This window comes from Sus scrofa, chromosome 12, assembly GCF_000003025.6.
Source record: "Sus scrofa isolate TJ Tabasco breed Duroc chromosome 12, Sscrofa11.1, whole genome shotgun sequence".
Classification (NCBI taxonomy): domain Eukaryota; kingdom Metazoa; phylum Chordata; class Mammalia; order Artiodactyla; family Suidae; genus Sus; species Sus scrofa.
The window spans coordinates 47,025,836-47,044,501 of NC_010454.4; the positions used below are offsets into that span (position 1 = coordinate 47,025,836).

General features: G+C 50.7%; 1 protein-coding gene and 1 long non-coding RNA gene across 2 annotated transcripts in view; one reads left to right on the forward strand and one right to left on the reverse strand.

Annotated features, from left to right (window-relative positions):
* NXN (nucleoredoxin) overlaps window positions 1-18,666 on the forward strand; it is a 166,261-nt gene that overhangs the window by 116,661 nt on the left and 30,934 nt on the right. The gene's annotated exons all lie outside the window — the stretch shown is intronic.
* LOC102157703 lies at window positions 4,745-5,485 on the reverse strand. The gene is made up of 2 exons (XR_297679.3): window positions 5,306-5,485; window positions 4,745-5,044 (listed from the first exon to the last, which is right to left on the reverse strand). It is a non-coding gene; the product is annotated as an uncharacterized LOC102157703 (long non-coding RNA).

Sequence of the window (18,666 nt, forward strand, 5' to 3'; positions counted from 1 at the left end):
CCCAAAGCTGGAAAATGTCTTCCAAAAATAACAACTTTAGCTTTAGAACAGTTCTGGCAACAGTTGATTGGCGTAGGTATGTGTCCATTGGCAATGATGAACTTGCATTATAGGCGGTAAAAGAAGGCCTCCGGTTTTTGTTCTAGAAATGGCGTGTACCCGGGTCATCCAAGAGTGGGATCAGGAGTTCCTGTCGTGGCTCAGCGGTTAACGAATCTGACTAGGATCCATGAGGATGCGGGTTTGATCCTCGGCCTCACTCAGTGGGTTAAGGATCCGGCGTTGCCATGAGCAGTGGGGTAGGCCAAAGATGTGGCTCGGATCTGGCGTTGTTGTGGCTGTGGCATAGGCCGGCAGCTGTAGCTCCGATCGGACCCCTAGCCTGAGAACCTCCATATGCCACGAGTGCGGCCCTAAAAAGCAAAAAAAAAAAAAAAAAAAAAAAAAAAGTGGTGTCACTTATTAGGTCATTGGAAATAAGAGAATGGAAAGCTATTCGCAACTGCTGAAACTGCTCCCCCAGGAAAGTTCTCATCGTGACCCTTGAACTGTTACAGCAGCCAGAGTGGAGTTCACGCCCTTGGCCTGTAACTTTTTTCCTGTCTGAAAAGGTGCAGGTCCCTCACAGCCCCAGATAATCTGACGTTTCTGGTGGATTTCTTCACAGGAAAGTCTAACGAGGGCGTGAGGTTGCCTACCGCTCATATCAAAGAAACCCTGCCTTATTAAGCAGGTAACTAATCACTGCTGTCTGTCGCCTCTTGTGCCAGGGCTGGGCTCAGTCTCACTTTACTATGAAAGCTCCGTCTGGGCCTCTAGACTGATTAGCTGGGGTTCACCTCCTTCCAGGTGAACGTGGCCATCCAGGTGCAGAGCAAGCTCACCATGGAAATTGGAGTTTCTAGTGAAACACAAGTGCTTGGCGAGCTGAGTGGGGCCATACTTTACGACCTGGTGGGGGGAGTTCCCATCGTGGCTCAGTGGGAACGAACCCCACTGGTATCCATGCGGATGTGGGTTCGATCCCTGGTTTTGCTCAGTGGGTTAAGGATCTGTTGTTGCTGTGAGATGTGGTGTAGGATACAGATGCGGCTTGGATCCTGCGCTGCTGGGGCTGTGGTGTAGGCTGGCAGCTGCAGTTCTGATTCAACCCCTAGCCCAGGAACTTCCATATGCCCTGGGTATGGCCCTAAAAAAAAAAAGAAAGAAAAAATCCGCAGGATCCTGGCCTAGAGCATGCCCCAAAGGGACCTAAGATTCCTCTCTTACTGGAGCAGGTCCAGTCCGAATCCCAGCGGGAAGACCTCAGTGAGAAAGCTTTCCTGAGGGGTTTCATGTTTGTTTGGGGCCTACAAAGGCCCTGGCATTAGAGTGCCTGCCTGCTCGTACTTAGGGTTTTCAGCCTTTTCTTTCTTTAGCCGTCACTAAAAAGAATCTTGGCAGATGCGAGGCTGGCTTGGACCCCCTTATCTCTGCCTCCCTTCGGGGACTGCTGTTGAGTTGCCTGTCTCATGTGACCGGGATCATTTTCTGCTGGTTTTGATCGAGTTCTCTGGCACCGTGGATAGGATTTGCTGTAGCGCATACATTTCCCCTGCCAAGGTACACAGCGTCTTTAGACTTAGAGGCTTGTTTTATGATACGCCCCCCCCAACAAAAAAAAAAACCCTTAATTTATTCTGCATATCCCATGGCAGAGCTAAATGTTTGTGGGTATTTGGCTGCCAGAACTGGAGGTGGATCAGATAGGGCTGTGTCTATACTCGTTGAAGAATGGGAGAGTTGCTTTCTTCTAGGGCGTATTTTCTAGGAGAGCTGTACTAATGCAAACAGAACTTTTCAACAAAGGGGAGTTCCCATTGGGGCGCAGTGGAAACGAGTCTAATAGCCATGAGCATGCGGGTTCGATCCCTGGCCTCCCGCAGTGGGTCAGGGATCTGGCGTTGCTGTGGCTATGGTGTAGGCCAGCAGCTGTAGCTCCCATTTGACCCCTAGTCTGGGAAGCTCCATATGCTGCGGGTGCAGGCCTAAAAAGCAAAAAAAAAAAAAAAAAAAAAAAAAAAACCCAACCTTTTTCAACAGATGTATTCATAAGCAGAACATACAGGATAAATTGATTCTAGGAGAGTGGTCCATTTTTTATTAGCCTTAGGGGAGATATTTTGGGTTGGGTAGAAAGTGATACCTTTTCTCTCGGGGCATAGCTGTCCCTGGTGCTTCTTAGGACACAATGGGACCCAGGAGATTTGAGGGCTGAGTTGCTGGGGCCACTACGTTCAGCCTCTCCTCTTACTCTGCGTTAGGGTGTGCAAACATTGAAACGTTTGGAGTTCCCGCTGTGGCTCACTGGGTTAAGAACCTGGTATGGTGTCCACGAGGATGTGAGTTCGATCCCTGGCCTCGCTCAGGGGGTTAAAGACCCAGTGTTGCTGTGAGCTGTGGTGTAGGTCGCAGACGTGGCTGGGATCGGTGTGGCTGTAGCTGTGGTGTAGGCTGGCAGCTGCGGCTCTGATTTTGACCTCTAGCCTGGGAACTTCCTTATGCCACTGGTGGGGCCATAAAAAGAAAAAAAAATTTAAAAAGGAAAACATTTAAATTTTTACAACCTTGCTCAGGTGAGCAGAGAGTGATCATCTAAAATCTCTTGAACAGGAGTCCCCTGGTGGCTCGGTGGGTTAAGGATCCAGGGTTGTCTCTGCAGTGGTGCTGATGACTGCTTAGGTGTAGGTTCGATCCCTGGCCTGGGAACTTCCATAGGCTGCGGGTACAGCCAAAAAAAAAAAAGAAGAAGAAGAAAGCATCACTGGGGAAGCTTTTTCTTCCCCTGTGCAGTGTTTGCTGGAACTCCAGGCCTCCTTCATAAGGGCCGATAAAGTTTGGCATAAGTGTAACCCTAAGTGTTTGGGGGAACCTTGCCAGCTTCCTGGTCGGGGTGAATTTTATGAGGTTCCTTGATGGAGGCGCCACGGGCCGTGGCTGAGGCAGAGAAGCTGTCCTGATGTCCCCACATGGCAGGAAAGCTGAGATCGAGCCAGCAGGGTTTCCTCCCTGGCAGAGTTTTCTGGAGACCATGGGGCCCTGGCTGGCATGCCCCCCCATCTCCCTTCTCACCACTGCCTCTGCTGGCACAGCACCTAAGGAATGTGAGGTGGCAGGGCTGTTCCTGGGATTGGAGCCGCTGGTTTTGCTCCATCATGTTTTTCCATTCTTCGTTTCAAGTCTCTGGTTAGAGCCGGAGGAAGTCTTGACGTGCACCCCGTCCTGAGCGCTCTGGAACACTCTCTCATCCCCTTCTCTATGGAGAAAGCAGACCTCCAAGCCTTCTGCCGGCAACAGGGGCTGGATCAAATTTAATAATTGTTTGAGTTTTGTTCTTTTTATTTGACACTCTATTTATGGTCAGCGGTCCTGGTTTTCTGTTTACAACCGCAATATCGAATTTCCTTTCCAAATATGTTTGAAAAAAGATTTATGCAAAGCAAAATAAGTCAATAAGAGAGTTGCGGGGCACCAACTGTAAATGCAATATGTGAACCACTGCGCTGGGGAAGTCTGGGCCATCTGAATTTTCCATCTCGTCTAATGCTTAGAACAACCGGGCGAGGCAAGGACAGCCACCTTCCCGGTTGGCAGCGGAAGTGACTTTGTCGGAGGAGTGAGCTCGCTGGCCCAGCCTGGCCCACGTCCCTCTGCTCTCTCTGCCTGGCCCCCGCGGTGACCTCGGGGGTGGGGACACGGGGAACCTCGCACCCGCTGCCTCTCAGCTTCCCTGCCGGCCTCGGCTCCTGCTTTCTGGGCATTTCCCACGCCGTCTGCAGCTGGAGCGGCCCTCGGAGGAGCCAGCAGGCCTCCCCACCTCCCCAGCTCGGTCCCGGCCTCCTTCGTTTCGGCCTGGGGAGCCCTGGATCGGCACTGGTGCAAGCAGAGAACAGAGCCTCAGGACACGGTGGCGTCCTGGGTGAATTTCCCTGCTCTTGGACACAGATGATTGTCTGGGTGGTCCGGAGCCCCGCTGGAGGCTTGTTGACATTTAACAGTTCGGTTCTGCTGAAGGTTGACAGGATTATTGCGCTCTTGAAAGTGGTCAGCGTGTCCCAGAAAGCCCGTGCGCTCTTCTGGGGAAGCCATCTGCGTGTGGTTTCTATTCAGAAGGCCTCAGCAGTTTACATTTCCGGAGGCGAGTGATTAGTGGCATATTCAAGGTCTGATTCACTGGGACCTCTCTGTCCCGGAGGAGAAAGTCAGGCCACTTGCAACCTCAGAAACTTTACGCACCCCGGCTGTTTGGGTTCGGTGGCACCAGTGGCTTCTGGAATCAGCGCACAGGAAGGTGCCCATGTCCTTGGCCTTGGAGCGTCTGCAGAGGACCGCCCCTCGCCCAGCTGTGTTTGGAGACTCAGAGTTGGAAAGGACTTGCTGTATTGCTTCCGAATGTCACACATGCTCTTATACCTTGGGAAAGCGGACATGGTTTTTTTTTTTTTTTTTCCCTGTCTTTCATTAGAGTAGCCATGCATCGTGTCTTGTGGAAGAAACCTCAGGCTTTCTTCCCTTCTGACTCATCTCAGGGCACTGTTTCCTGGAGCCACAAAGAATGCAAGATGTCCCTGAAAGGAGCGCCACCCTCTCCTTGGGAACTAAAAATGTGTGTGTGTGCATTTCAATTATAAGATTTATATTTCTATATGTATTTCAATGTACATCAATAAAAACGATAAAACATTTTAAATAAAAACAAAAGAGATTTGCAAGGATATAAAACACATGAAAAAGGCTACTTTCTTCTCGGCAAGTTTGTGACAGTGCGTGTCCCCCCCGGCCACCTTCCCTTTGACCCAAAAGTCAGAGAGGCCGGCAGATTTCTCTTCCATCCACGTGTAGTATTTTGGGTTCACATGTCAGAGTTCTATATTTAAAGGGTTGGTGGCTGGCGGAGAGCAGAGGCCCTGGCTCCCGATTTGCTCCGTCATCTTCGGTGCGTCGCCTGCTCCCGTCTCTGCGTCCCCAGCCCGGGGAAGGCTCCTGCGGTGACGAGAGAAGAGGCCTGGAGGAGAAGGAGGTTGGAAAGGGTTAAAAGCTTAACATAATTTTGCTTTTCTTCCTCAGTGTGTGAAGCAGGGAGCGCACGTACCCCCCACATCTGTCTTCGTTCGGACTTGTTTACAAAGAACAGAAATTCACCCAGCTGGCATCAGCAGCTCGGCCCCGGCTCTCAGAATACAGTTATTCACCACCCAGGGAACCAGATTCAGGAAATAAGGTTCAGCTGGGGCGCAGCGGGGTTTCAGAAACGGGTCCCGCTCACCCTCAGGGACTGTGCCGCGCCTCTCATTTGCTTCTCGACGCTCTGGTGTCCCTCTTCCTCACTGTCCTATCTCTGTTTCTTTAAGAATTGGGGGCTGTGCTAGATGTCACTTCCTTCCTTGTCCCTGCCCCAGCGAGGCCATTCCTGCCTCCATGTTATTTTTTCATTTTTTTGCCCCTCCCCCCCACCCCCTGCGGCATCTGGAAGTTCCCAGGCCAAGGATCCAGTCCGAGCTGGAGCTGTGACCTGCACCACCGCTGTGGCGATGCCAGATCCTTCACCTACTGCACCACAGCGGGAACTCCTTTTTTTTTTTTTTTTTTTTTTGGTCTTTTGTCTTTTGTTGTTGTTGCTATTTCTTGGGCCGCTCCCGCGGCATATGGAGGTTCCCAGGCTAGGGGTCCAATTGGAGCTGTAGCCACCAGCCTACGCCAGAGCCACAGCAACGCGGGATCTGAGCCGCGTCTGCAACCTACACCACAGCTCACGGCAACACCGGATCGTTAACCCACTGAGCAAGGGCGGGGACCGAACCCGCAACCTCATGGTTCCTAGTCGGATTCGTTAACCACTGTGCCACGACGGGAACTCCCTTTTTTTTTTTTTTTTTTGTATTTCATTTGACATGAGTTTTTGTCCCCACCTCCACTATCGGCTCACCGTGCCTCACCTTCTCCACATCCTTGCACACTTAGGAAATGATCACTGTGTGTCTTCTGGGATAAAAGGACGAGGCAGGTTGTCACCAGAGGCCGAGGGCGTGTGGAAGGGTGGGGGTGGGGGGCTCAAGCTGCGCAGAGGGCTGAGAGGATGGATGTGGACCCCCCCTCTAGCCTCTCTGAGGCACCCTGGTTGGGAAGCCCTGCCCTTACTGCATCAGACTTTGTTTTCAATTTCTCAAGTCCCAGGAGAGTGTAGGACTGGGCTCAGATCCAGCGTCCACACCTGCCACAGTCTCCTGTAGCCCCACGTGGGCACCCACAGAACAGACATGTTCCCAGGGTCCCCACTGTGGGGACAGGGTCCGGCAACTCGGGTGGAGCATCCCAACAGCGAGCAGGTCCGGGTACCTGTCAGCCATTCCTCCCTGGGAGGCAGGACCTTTGTCCTGCATCTCTATAGCCCATAGCATCCGGCGCACGTACTTGGTAGGGTTCTGATGCTGGGTAAATGCCTCTTGTTGAATGAGCGCCTTGGCCTGTGCATGGTGTAGGCCGGCTGTTCTGCCGAGGGTGATGCTCAACCCACCTGGATGCTCCTTAGCACCTGTATCACGTCCTCGGATGCTGCTTCAGCCCCATGTAACCAGCGCATCTTGCAGCCAGCCAGGCCCTTCACTGTGTTTTCCTCTTTCTTGTTTCTATCTGAAGTCTCAAACCGAGAGCCAGTAACCGGCAAGGCGGGCCGCCCGTGTTTTTTTCTCTGAACAAGGCATTTGGAACCAATTGTGTGGCGGCCCCTTGGAGTTAGCTGTTTGAAAGTTCAACAGCACACACTAATACTGCATTGTAAAAATGTCTTTCCGGCCAGTGTCTTAGACTTTTGTGTTTCTGTGGAAACGCCCGTCGAAATTTCCTGCTTGATTTTTTTTTTCTTAATGGTCAGACATTAACTTGGCAAATACTCTGATTTTTTTTTTTTTTTTTAATGCTGCTCATGTTAAAGCAAGCAGCGGCCGTACCTTTCACAGATAAGAAATAACATTCAATAACTGGAAATAAATTGGTGGTAGTTGACATCCCGCTGAGAGTGACAGAGACTCTCGGCTTAATTAATAATTTCATCTCAGATCCTTCCCTTGCCTTGTTTTCTAACAGCTTTATTTAGCAGAACAAGAGATGCGAACCGATGTTTCTTTGTAAGAACAGGGGGATGTGATACTTTGTTCTGTACCGACACCCATATTTATTTCCGTACCGGGTACGTAGCTCTTTCTTACTTAATCTACATGAATCACTTGGATGCATAAATTCAAGGACATATGTTTGCAGCTCTCACACATCTGTCTTGAATTTCATCTTTTCCACCCCGTCTTCTACTTTTCCAAACAATTTACCTCCCTCTTTCTCTCTCCCTGCTGTTCTTTATTTCATTGTGCCCGGGAACCCTTTCATTTCGAGGGCTGGCGGAGGGGAACAATGCAGGCACAATGCATTTCTAGATAAAGGCGTCTCGGAGCACAGCGAGCACAGCTTCTACGTATGGGATACGATTCCCTTTGCTCAGGAGACAGCTGGTCTGGAGCACATAGCAGCGTGGCTAGACTCTGGTTTCACAGCTCTGGAGGAGCCGGGCTTGCTGGAGTGAGGCAGTGTTGTTCCCATCATGGACCAATCCAGTCCAGTTTATGGAAGGACCTTCCTGTGCCAGGCTCTGTGCAGAATGCTCCCTGATGACTTTCTGCTTTGATCTTTTTTTTTTTTTTTTTCCCCAGAGTGGGAATTTCTCACATCATTGTAAATGTTTCCTTTCCTCCTCTTGTCATTTGGCTGGGGCTCCGGGGTGGGGGGGGGGACTTCCTGAAGCAGGAAAGTGGTCACAAGGGGTTTGACTGGGCATTCAGAAAGTTCTGCCAAGAAACAGAGCATTCTCTGCTGCCAGGGCAAGGGGGAAAAAAAAAAGAAAAAGGACCAAACAGAAAACCCTGATGAACGAACAATCAAGTAGGAAATTGAAGGGTGCACTCTGCTGAGTGCTAATGGGCTCCAGGGTGGAACAGGTATGGGTGGTGCTGAAATGATAAACATCTCTGAAATTCTCACACACCGCACTTCCTGCCCCTGATTTCATTTGGAGAGAGGACATGGAAATGCTCAGTCTGCTGACGTGTAATTTATAGCACTTGGGTTAGTGGGTGTTACGCAATCGCATTCCTGATCTCCTGGAAGCTGAGTTTTGAGCTGTTCGCCTGATTTCTTTTCTGGATAACAGCTTATTTAGTAGCTGTTGAGGAACCATTGTGAATGTGCAAGGATGAAATACAGGCTTGCTTGTTTTTCATGCTGCATCTGTAGAGTCGAAAGTGAGAAGCTACGAACCATACCCCTTTCTTGGCCTGAACATCCCATCAAATCATCACCGTCATCCTGCTCTACGGAGCACCTACTGGATGCGAGGCACCAAGGATGCAAAAGCATCGTAAGATCGAGTTCCCTGGAGGAGCTGGTCTCATGAAGGAGACACAAGATGATCTTTGGTTTGGAGCCCCGGCAGGATGAACACCATCGGATCCTGCAAGGGTGCAATTCGCTTCTGCTGTTGCCTGGGCGGATCACGTCACATCTTTAAGTCCCCTGTTCCCGTAGTTGATGAGATCGCACTCTCTTTCTCGATGGATCTTTTCACTGTGGTCCCTGCCTATAAGGGTCCTATTGTGTGAGTACGTCCATGCTGGACATGCCATTCAAGTGCTGAGTTTGAGAGTTAGTAGAAAATCAGAGCCTGGAGCTCCATGGTCGTGGTTTGTCAGCCCACCCAGAGCCGAGGCGGCTGGGGGAGCGTGCTTGTCCCACCTCAGGAACCTGCGCTAACACCGTCTCCTGGGCGAAGGTCTGTTTGCAGATGAAAAAGATTTCTTAGTATGGATTTTTTTTTTTTTTTTTTGTCTATTTGCCTTTTCTAGGGTTGCTTCCCATGGCATATGGAAGTTCCCAGACTAGGGGTCTAATCAGAGCTGTAGCTGCCGGCCTGTGACCTACACCCAGAGCCACAGCAATGCAGGATCCAAGCCTCGTCTGTGACCTACACCACAGCTCACGGCAACACTGGATCCTTAACCCACTGAGCAAGGGCGGGGATCGAACCCGCAACCTCATGGTTCCTAGTCGGATTTGTTAACCACTGCGCCACAACAGGAACTCCAATGTGGATTTTTTTTAAATTTAAAAGAAAACAAAACCTTGCTGGTTGTTGTAGGGTTTTTTGTTTGTTTGTTTTGCAAAAGTCCCTTCATCAGCTATAGCCAGTTTCCAGATTTTGATGGCCTTACATTTTGTATTGCGCTACAAGGGATGGGTTGGTTGGGGGTGTAGGGAGTGTGTGTGTGAGTGTGAATTGATGGCATCTACCATTTTCTTGCCATGGAGGGGGGAGGGTGGGCGATACCATTGCCCTGACAAGCAGCTTCCTCCAGCAGAATGCCCACATCTCCAAGACTGGTACTCTTCCTTTCCCCGATCCTTTGTGCCTAGGGTTGCTTTCTTCCCTTCTGGTTTTGTTTTAACCTCATAGGCCCTTATAGAAACCTGGGGTGCCGAAGCTCAGAATTTACCTCTCCTTAATATGAACTTAAGCAGCCTGGGTTGAACTCTGTGTGGGAACACATCTCTCAAAGGAGGTGGCAGACACAAGCCCCCAGTGTTCCAGTAAAAACACACTGCTCAGGGTGAGTGTGGGCAAACTTTCCCGATAGTGTCAGCAGAGGGATCCACGATGACACAGCCGCAGAAACCCTATCCCCCAGAAGCGACCGCCCTGCGGGCTGGGACGTGGTCTCTCTGATTCCAGACCAAGCCTGGCTCCTTGGCCTCTGTCCTCTGAAAACTCCCGGCCACATCTTCAGTTCTTCTTTCTTGATGGCATCTGCGACTGCTGGCCACCCCCTGGCTCTTCCAAACCACTCTGCCCAGTCGAGGCTTTTATACCAGATGGGCTTTAGGAAATCCCTCTGTCAGCGTGTGAACGCTGCAGTGGGGAAACAGAGCAGCCCGCCCCCCCATCTGTGGTGTCGACCAGAAAGAACTTGGCACCCACATGTCCCTTTGTGTTCCTGGCAGCGGCTCATCTCCTGGCCTATTGAGTCGTTAGGGCAGAAGGTCGTATGGCAGCGTCGTGAGCCTCTGTCATGGGTGCTGCAAGTGGGACCAGGTTCCAAGGGTTGGGGAACAGGACTTTAAGTCCGAGCTGAATGAGAGGAATGGAGGAATCTGCTTCATTTCAGCACTTTTGGAAAAGGGTGAGAGGAAAACATCTATTTGTTTATGTATTTTGGTGTTTATGTTTGTGGGTATCTTTTTTTTTTCTTTTTTTATCTTTTTGGGGCCACACCCGCAGCATATGGAAGTTCACAGGCTAGGGGCCAAATCAGAACTGTGTCTGTGACCCATACCACAGCCACAGCAACACTGGATCCTTAACCCACTGAGCGAGGCCAGGGATCGAACCTGCGTCCTCATGGATACTAGTCGGGTTTGTTACCACTGAGCCCCGATGGGAACTCCAGTGGGCATCCTTTCTTATCTCTTGAATTGGTTGGTGGTGGTGTCGATGGAGAAGCCAGTCTGAAAGTACAGTTTTCTGAAAGGAAGTCTAGTAGCGAAGTTACTTGGGGAGCGATTCCTAGGGAAGAGGGAGGGAGGGAGGCGGAGGTGGCGGCCACTGTCCCTTAGTGCGTGCCTGCCTCAACTTCCTCTCCGCTCCTTTTTTAAAATTTTATTTTATTGGTGTATAGCTGACTTATATCAGCTCCCTCTTGACTGCTGGCTGCAGACAAGCTGCAGCCTCTTTCATGGTAACCCCCCGTGGCCTTCCTCACCAGGGTTGCAAAACTGCAGCAGCCAAGCCAGGCCTCTGGGCCACGTGCAACAGCACTTTTTAAATGTTCTGTCTTCTCGTGCCCGCTGCCATGGCCACCATCAGCCCCTCTTGTCTTTGGTGGTTGCACATGGAATTAGTGGCCATTACTTAGTTGTTTTGGCACACACACACACACACACACACACACACACCCGTCACACACACACCCGTCCCCGTTGCGAGGAAGAAGGACCCACAGGTTGAGTGCTGGTCAGGAAAGTCTCTTCATTTCCAGAAGTGGAGCTTTCGCCCGCGCCCAGAGCTGCTGCTGGGGAAGCAGAGACGCTGCCGCTGCTCTCCCTTCCTTTGTCAGAGTCCATCTGCTTGCCTTCTGGCAGGAGGTCTCTTGTAAACTAGTCTGTATTTATTTGTGTGGATTATTCTGGGACCCAGCCCTGGCAGGGACCAGTGGCCCTGTGGTGTTCTGATTGCTGTTGTCAAACACTGCTCTTTTTTTTCTTTAGGGAAAAAAAAATTTTTTTTTAAATGAAGTTGCTTTTTAAATTATTTTTACTTTTTTTTTTGGCTGCCCCATGGCATATGGCGTTCCCAGGCCAGGGATCAGATCTGAGCCGCAGTTGCAACCTACACTACAGCTGTGGCAATGCCAGATCCTTAACCCACTGTACTGGGCCAGGGATTGAACCTGCATCCCAGTGCTCCAGAAATGCCACCAATCCCCTTGAGCCAAAGAAGGAACCCCCCAATTTTTTTTTTTTTTTTTTTTTTGTCTTTTGTCCTTTTTAAGGCCACACCCACGGCACGTGGAAGTTCCCAGTCCAGGGCTCCGGCCGACGCCAGAGCCACAGCAATGCCAGATCCAAGCCATGTCTGCGACCTACACCACAGCTCACAGCAATGCCGGATCCTCAGCCCACTGAGCAAGGCAGGGATCAAACCTGCAGCATCATGGTTCCTAGTTGGATTCGTTTCTGCTGCGCCAAAACAGGAACTCCTCTGAAATTTTTTTAACTGAAGTATCGGTGATTTATAATGTCATGTGAGCTTCAGGTGTATAGCAAAGTGATTCATTATACATATACATATCTATTCTCTTTCCTGTCCTTTTCCCTTTTAGGTTATTGCAAAATATTATTAAGTATAGTTCCCTGAGCTACACAGTAGGTCTTTGTTGGCTATTTTATTATTTTTAATTTTTGGCGGTGCCTGTGGCATGGGGAAGTTCCCGGGCCAGGGTTCGAACCTGTGCCATGGACGTGACCCAAGTTGCTGCAGCAACATCTCCAGATCCTTAACCGGTTAGGCCACCAGGAACTCCTGGCTGTCTGTTTTATCTGGGGTAGTGAAATGCTGCTTCTTGAGTGCCCTTGCCGTTTGATGATGCACAGGGCCCACTGCCCTAAGTGGGCTTTCATCGGAAAGATCTCATCAGCTTCTGTACTCATAGAATCCAGAGGGACACCCATTAGAAGTGTTCCCGTGTGGGTGTCTGCTGTGCGCCAGGGACGGTTCTAAGCGCATCATGTGGATTATCTATCCTCACCGTTAACCCTCGGAAGTAGGTACCACAGGACCCTTTTGCCACTGAGGACAGTGAGGCTTGGGGGGGCTCATTGCCCGAGGGGCAGAGCCAGGATTGAGACCCAGGCCGTCTGCCCCTGGAGCCTTTGCTCTCAGCTGCTGCACGTGTTTCCCTCCTGCACTGATGCAGCGAGGTTGGGGGGCCCCAGAGCACAGCGGTCCGCTTGGCGGAAGGATAAAGGACGGTGCTGGTTCCGTGCTCCACCCGATAGAAGCACAGGGTTCACCCCTTAGCTTGGGAACTGGCAGAGTCTTTTCTTTTTCTTTTTTTTAATTTTATTGGGGTATAGTTGGTTTACAGTGTTGTATTGGTTTCAGGCGTACAGCAAAGTGAATCAGTTATACATGTACATACATCCATTCTTTTTCCCATATAGGTTATTACAGAACACTGAGTGGGCCTCCCTGTGCTGTACAGTAGGTGCTGTTAGTCGTCTATTTTATTTTATTTTTTATTATAGTGGATTTACAATGCTCTGTCAATTTCTGCTGCCCAGCAAAGCCAGCAGAGTACGTGACAGCACTCTGGAGCGACCAGTTGAAATGGAAGTGGAGCTTCCTGACAGCCAGCAAGGTGCCGGGGTGGGGGCGGGGGGCGCTGGCAGGGACAGACATCTCTTGGATACAGAGATACAGGGAAGAGGGAGCTTCAGCTCCTCCACCTCACACTGGCAGCGAAGTGACTGCTCTTGTGAAAGAATATCTTGCAGAGCAAAGTGAGACTCTTAACTTGGCAAGTCCCCGCAGCAGGAGGAATCTGGGAGAATTTTGCATTTACTCTGTTGAGCTGTCTCCCACCCACCCAATTCCTCTGTCTATGCGTGTCCCCAGTGTTGCAAGTCCTAAGAAGTCATTCCCTCCATCCCCCCTCCTCCACGATGAGAATCCACAGCTGCCATGGGTCCACTTAGAGTCCAGGAGAAATGGCAGCGTCCTCTTTCAGCCTCCTCCTCATTTCTGACATTTGTTGAACCCTTACCCTGTTCATTGTTCTCAGGCAGTGTTCTGAGCCTTCTATGTATATTAACCCATTGCATTCCAACAGCAACAATGTGGAGCAAGTGTTCCTATAATCCTCATTTTACTCATGAGTGGCTCAGAGAGGTAAAGTAACTTGCCCCAGGTCACCCAGCAGGGATGTAGCAGAGTTGGCATTTGAACCCAGGCAGTCCAGTCCCAGAACCATGTTCTTCACCTTTTTACCCACACCATGCTGCCATCTGAGTGACAAAAATGTTGAGTGGAGATTGAGCAGACCCACACAAACCGAACTCAGCCCTGAGCTGCTGGTTCTTGGGGCTGCCCATCTTTGGAATCAAAGTGGTTACATGGAAAATGTTTGCAAAGTAAGAGTGTTTGATTGAACACACAGAGCCATTCCTGGCACATTCACTAAGCGAGGATGGAGCCAGGCTTCCTTCTGGCCCTTTTTGCTCACTTCTCCTTGGCAGTGGCCGCCTGTACAGACGTAGTTGTAGCTCCACTTTTGTGTGTGGGAGTAAAATAGATATAACGTAATACTCAACATTTTTACCATTTTCCACTTCTTTTTTTAGGGCCATACCCACAGCATAGGGAAGTTCCCAGGCTAGGGTTCAAATTGAAGCTGCTGATCCCGGCCTACGCCACAGCCACAGTCATGCCAGATCCTTAACCCATTGAACGAGGCCAGGGATCGAACCCACATCCTCATGGATACTAGTCAGGTTCTTAATCCGCTGAGCCACCATGGGTCGGCCTGCATTTTCCACTTCTAAACTGTAAGGTTCCTGAAGGCAGGCCTGGCATCTCCCTCCACCTTCGCGTCCCCTGCAGCGCTTTGATGGATAGTGAAAGTGCATCCCACCCGAGAAATCTCTGCTGTCTTCTGCAGCCTGGCTCTGTCAGCTGTAAAGCAGCTAGAAATTTTGCTATTCTGAGATTTGGAGAAATGAAGAGTAAACTTCTAATGTCCCTTCTGCTCTGTCTTGTCATTTTCTTTTACTACAATCCTGGAGTAGCAGAGATGGACCCACAAGCTGGGTGCGTGGTGTGTTTCATGCCTGGCGCCTTTTGTCTGCAGAAAGTGTCGGGGACGTGCCATTTTGTTAACCTCCCGCTCTACGCCCCTTAGGGCGCAGGACTGCTTTCTGAACCAGCTGCACTGAAGGGGAGACTGCTAGTTCATCTGGCTTCAGGGCTGTATCCACAGCGAAGGCTTTGATTTCTCCTAAGCTGGCGGAGGTTCCCATCAGCCTGGTCCAGCCCACCCGCACCTCTTCCTGATTTCACTGGTCCTTCTCTGTGTTGCTCCAGGCGGAGGAGAGCCGGGAAGTGGAGGGGATCAGAGGAACTATTAGGCAAAGGGAGAGGAGCTCTAATTTCACTAGGATTTGTTGGGGTTAATTTATTCTGCAGTTTAAAGAGCCTTCTGGGGAGTTCTCTCGTGGCTCAGCGATAACGAACCTGACTCATATCCATGAAGACTTGAGTTCGATCCCCGGCCTCGTTCAGTGGGTTACGGATCCAGCACTGCTATGGCGTAGGCTGGCAGCTGCAGCTCCAGTTAGACACCTAGCCCAGGAACTTCCATAGCTTCAGGTGCAGCCCTAATAAAAAGACAAAAAATAAAAATAAAGAGCCTTTTGTGCCCACCCCCCCCCAAGGATCTCAAGGAAAAAGGAAGACTCTTAGTCCTGGCAAAGCCCTTTAGGAGTTCCCTGGTGGTGTAGCAGGGTAAGGATCCAATGTTGTCACTGCAGTAGCTCAGGTGGCTGCTGTGGCAAGGGTTCGATCCCTGGCCTGGGAACCTCTGCATGCTGTGGGCGTGGCCAAAAACAAAAAAAGGAATCAAGAAGCCTTTCTGTTTGTTTTTTTGGCCATGCCTTCAGTACGCAGAAGTTCCCAGGCCCAGGGATTGAAAACACAACAGCGACACGAACAGCTGCAGTGATAACACCAGATCCTTAACCTGCTTGTCCAAGAGGCCCTTTAAACAAGCTGGACTTGACTGTGGAGCTGGGCCTCCAGTCTGGCCGACCCACTGACCGTGTTTCCTCTTTCTCTTCCTTCTATTCATTCGTTTCTCCATTAGCTCAGCGTCATTTACGGAACACATGCCATGTGCCAAGCACTGTATCTGGCCAACTGCTATGCTAGTCCCAGGCCAAATCACACGCTGGGAATCACGCCTCAGAAGCAAGGTTTGGTCTTAACTCTGGGGGTGTGAGGACAAGTTCCCACTGGAGCCTTTAGCATGGTCCTGGGGTAAGAATAACAGCAACAATGATAATTGATATTCATAATGGCAGCTGACACCTATAATAGACCCTAGTCTGTTTCGGGCCCTATTCCAAGCACTTTATGTAACACATTTAAGCTTCACAACAGCCCAGTGCGATGCAGGTACTGTCATCCCCATTTTGCAAGTGAGAAAACCATGTGTTGGAATTCCCGTTGTGGCTCAGGGGGTTAAGAGCCCAACACAGTGTCCATGAGGACGCAGGTTCGATCCCTGGCTTCGCTCAGTGGGTTAAGGATCCAGTGTTGTGAGCTGTGGTGTAGGTCACAGATGTGGCTCAGATCCCTCATTGCTGTGGCTGTGGCATAGGCTGGCAGGTGCAGCTCCAATTTGACCCCTAGCCTGGGAACTTCCATATGCCACGAGTGCAGCCCTAAAAGGACCAAAAAAGGAACGAAAAGAAAACTTAAGAGCTGGGTAGCTTGCCTGAGGTTGCCAGCTAGCGAGTGGCTGGAGCGGAGTTTGACCTGGGCTCCGGAGCCTGTGCCGAGGAGCCTCTAGTATGTACACTGCCTTGACATTGGACAGTGGGATGGGCGAGTTCCCTGTCAGACCGCATGGATAGTGGGCTCTGGTCACGTTTGGTTAGGAAGGGTGGGGACACTTCCTTTGCCTGCTGCCAACTGTGGTCCGAACTCAGTGGAAGGGCAGGGGTCGAGTTTGCCCACGAAGGCTCCTCCTGCCTTGCCAAGGAGCAGCCCAAAGACTCCTCCATCTGTGTTAGCTTTGGCTTGATCCCACAGGTTTGCAGCAGCTGTTGAGAAATAAAAACTTCAACACCCCCCCCCCGCCCCCGCCCCCGTCAAGTGCAAGACCCAGCCCTGAGAATGAGAAGCGGATCGTGCATCCCCCTCAGGAGCTGGGCCTTCTCAGAAGCGGCCAGGTTGCGTTTCCCTGCGGCACATGTGGGTGCTGACTAATCCCCCAGGGTCTCAGAGCAGCCCGGCTCTCTCGTCTGCACTTTTACAGTTTGCCAGGTCCCAACCCCGGCCCTCGGGCTCTTTGCTTCGTTGGTTGGTGGGTCACTGGAAAAGCGTTTCTGGCCGGCATTCCTAGGATGAGATCTCCAGCCACAGCCTTGGACTCGCTAACCAGACCCAGCCGCCAGGCTGAGGAATGGGGACGGTTCAGTAACCCGATAGCCTGGTTTGTCATCGTCTTTGCTGTTAGCCACGTCGAGCTAATGTGGTCTCTGCTTTCTTTTCATCTTTGCTGCCCTGCTTCTCAATTCTAGGCTTTGGGGGGTTGCTGGGAGCCTTCCTCTCTCGGAGTTGCCTGGCCTTTGGGTAGTTATGAAAGGAGGTTGGATGTGGCATCAAAATGAACTTTAGGGAGTTCCCACTGTGGGGCAGTGGAAGTGAATCCGACTAGTATCCAAGAGGATGTCTGTTCGATCCCTGGCCTTGCTCAGTGGGTTGGGGATCTGGCATTGCCGTGAGCTATGGTATAGGTTGCAGATGAGGCTCAGAACCTGCGTTGCTGTGGCTGTGGCATAGGCTGGCAGCTGCAGCTCCAAGTCGACCCCTAGCCTGGGAACCTCCATGTGCCGTGGATACAACCCTAAAAAGCAAAAAAAAAAAAAAAAAAAAAGAAAGCAAGCAAGAAAACAAGACGTGAATTTTGGGTGGATGCTGTGCCAGGACAGTCACTGGAGAGAGGGCAGGCCTCAGATGTACGAGGCCCTGAGTCTCTGTCACCTGCCCCAGTGCCCATCAGCATCACCCTTTGTTCAGGAGCTGTTGGCCTTTTCCGTGCTGGTGCCATGGAAGCAGCTCCTGCTCTCAGTGCATCTCCAGGCACCTTTGGGGCAGATTGTATGGTCCTTCACGCCGCATCTTCCAAGTTGAAAGGTGAGGAATTCCTGCCAGAACCAGACGTGGTGTCAGAGTTCTCTTGAGTAGAAAGAAAAGCAAAATCCACAGATTCAGGTTTAGGAAAAAAAAAAAAAATCTAGATGGCCCTTTAAAATCTGGAAATCCCAAATGGGAGACGGGAGGGAGAAAGAAAAAGGGGGAGAAAAGGCAAACAGACGGAGTAAAACTGCCCCCCCCCCATACGTTTGGGCTTGGCAGGAGGCGCCTGCTTCAGAAGGAAAAAAAAACCGCTTGCTTCCGAAGGAAATCCCTGTTTTCTGAGGATTTGATTTGCAGCCTATTATACAGTTGATTGATTAACTTTAAAATAAAGTTGACAGGAAAATGTTTTTTGAGAAGGATGCTGACAAGACAAGGGGGAAATCAGCATAAATTTGATTCCGTTCTTAAGAGCATGTCCCGTGCACGTGATGCTGTAGTTTTCAGAGCATCGCTACACGTTACCTCATGGGAGCTCTGTGCTCATCCTGCGATGTGGGCATTACCGTGCTGGGCCAGCAGGTGTGACCGGCCCAAGGTCTGGTCCTGTGTCACCTACTGATATCGATGTCAGGGCCAGGATGGACACCCAGGCCCCCACCGGCCTGATTTCCTCCCAAGAAGCACCCCGAGATAATGACGCACATGTGCCCCAGCTCTTCAAATGCCCTAATATCATCTAAGGAAGACTGGGCACTCGTTTCTTGGACATTCTTAGAAAATAAGTGACACCAGTGCTCTGTCCCCAGTGGTTCTCATCTTCACCCCGAAGGCAAAGGCGTGAATTGGAGACCAACAGTGGTACCCAGCTGAATGAGTGGTACCCAGCAATGAGTGCGTTTGGGAAGAAGGCAGTCGCATATAGTGAGATTTTAACGTCCATCCTTTGCCGTTGCATTGTCTTAGAGTTTAGGCAAATGCTGATGTTTCTTAGAGGAATTTTCACGTCAGGAATAAAAGTGAGGCAATATTGTCGCTCTCCTAGTTGAATCAAGGTCAAGCCGTGAGCTAAAGTGAACGTTTAAAACAAGGGGAGTCTTGGAGTTCCTGCTGTGGTGCCGTGGTTAAGGACCCTTCATTGCCAAAGCTGTGGCCTACGTTGAAGATGTGGC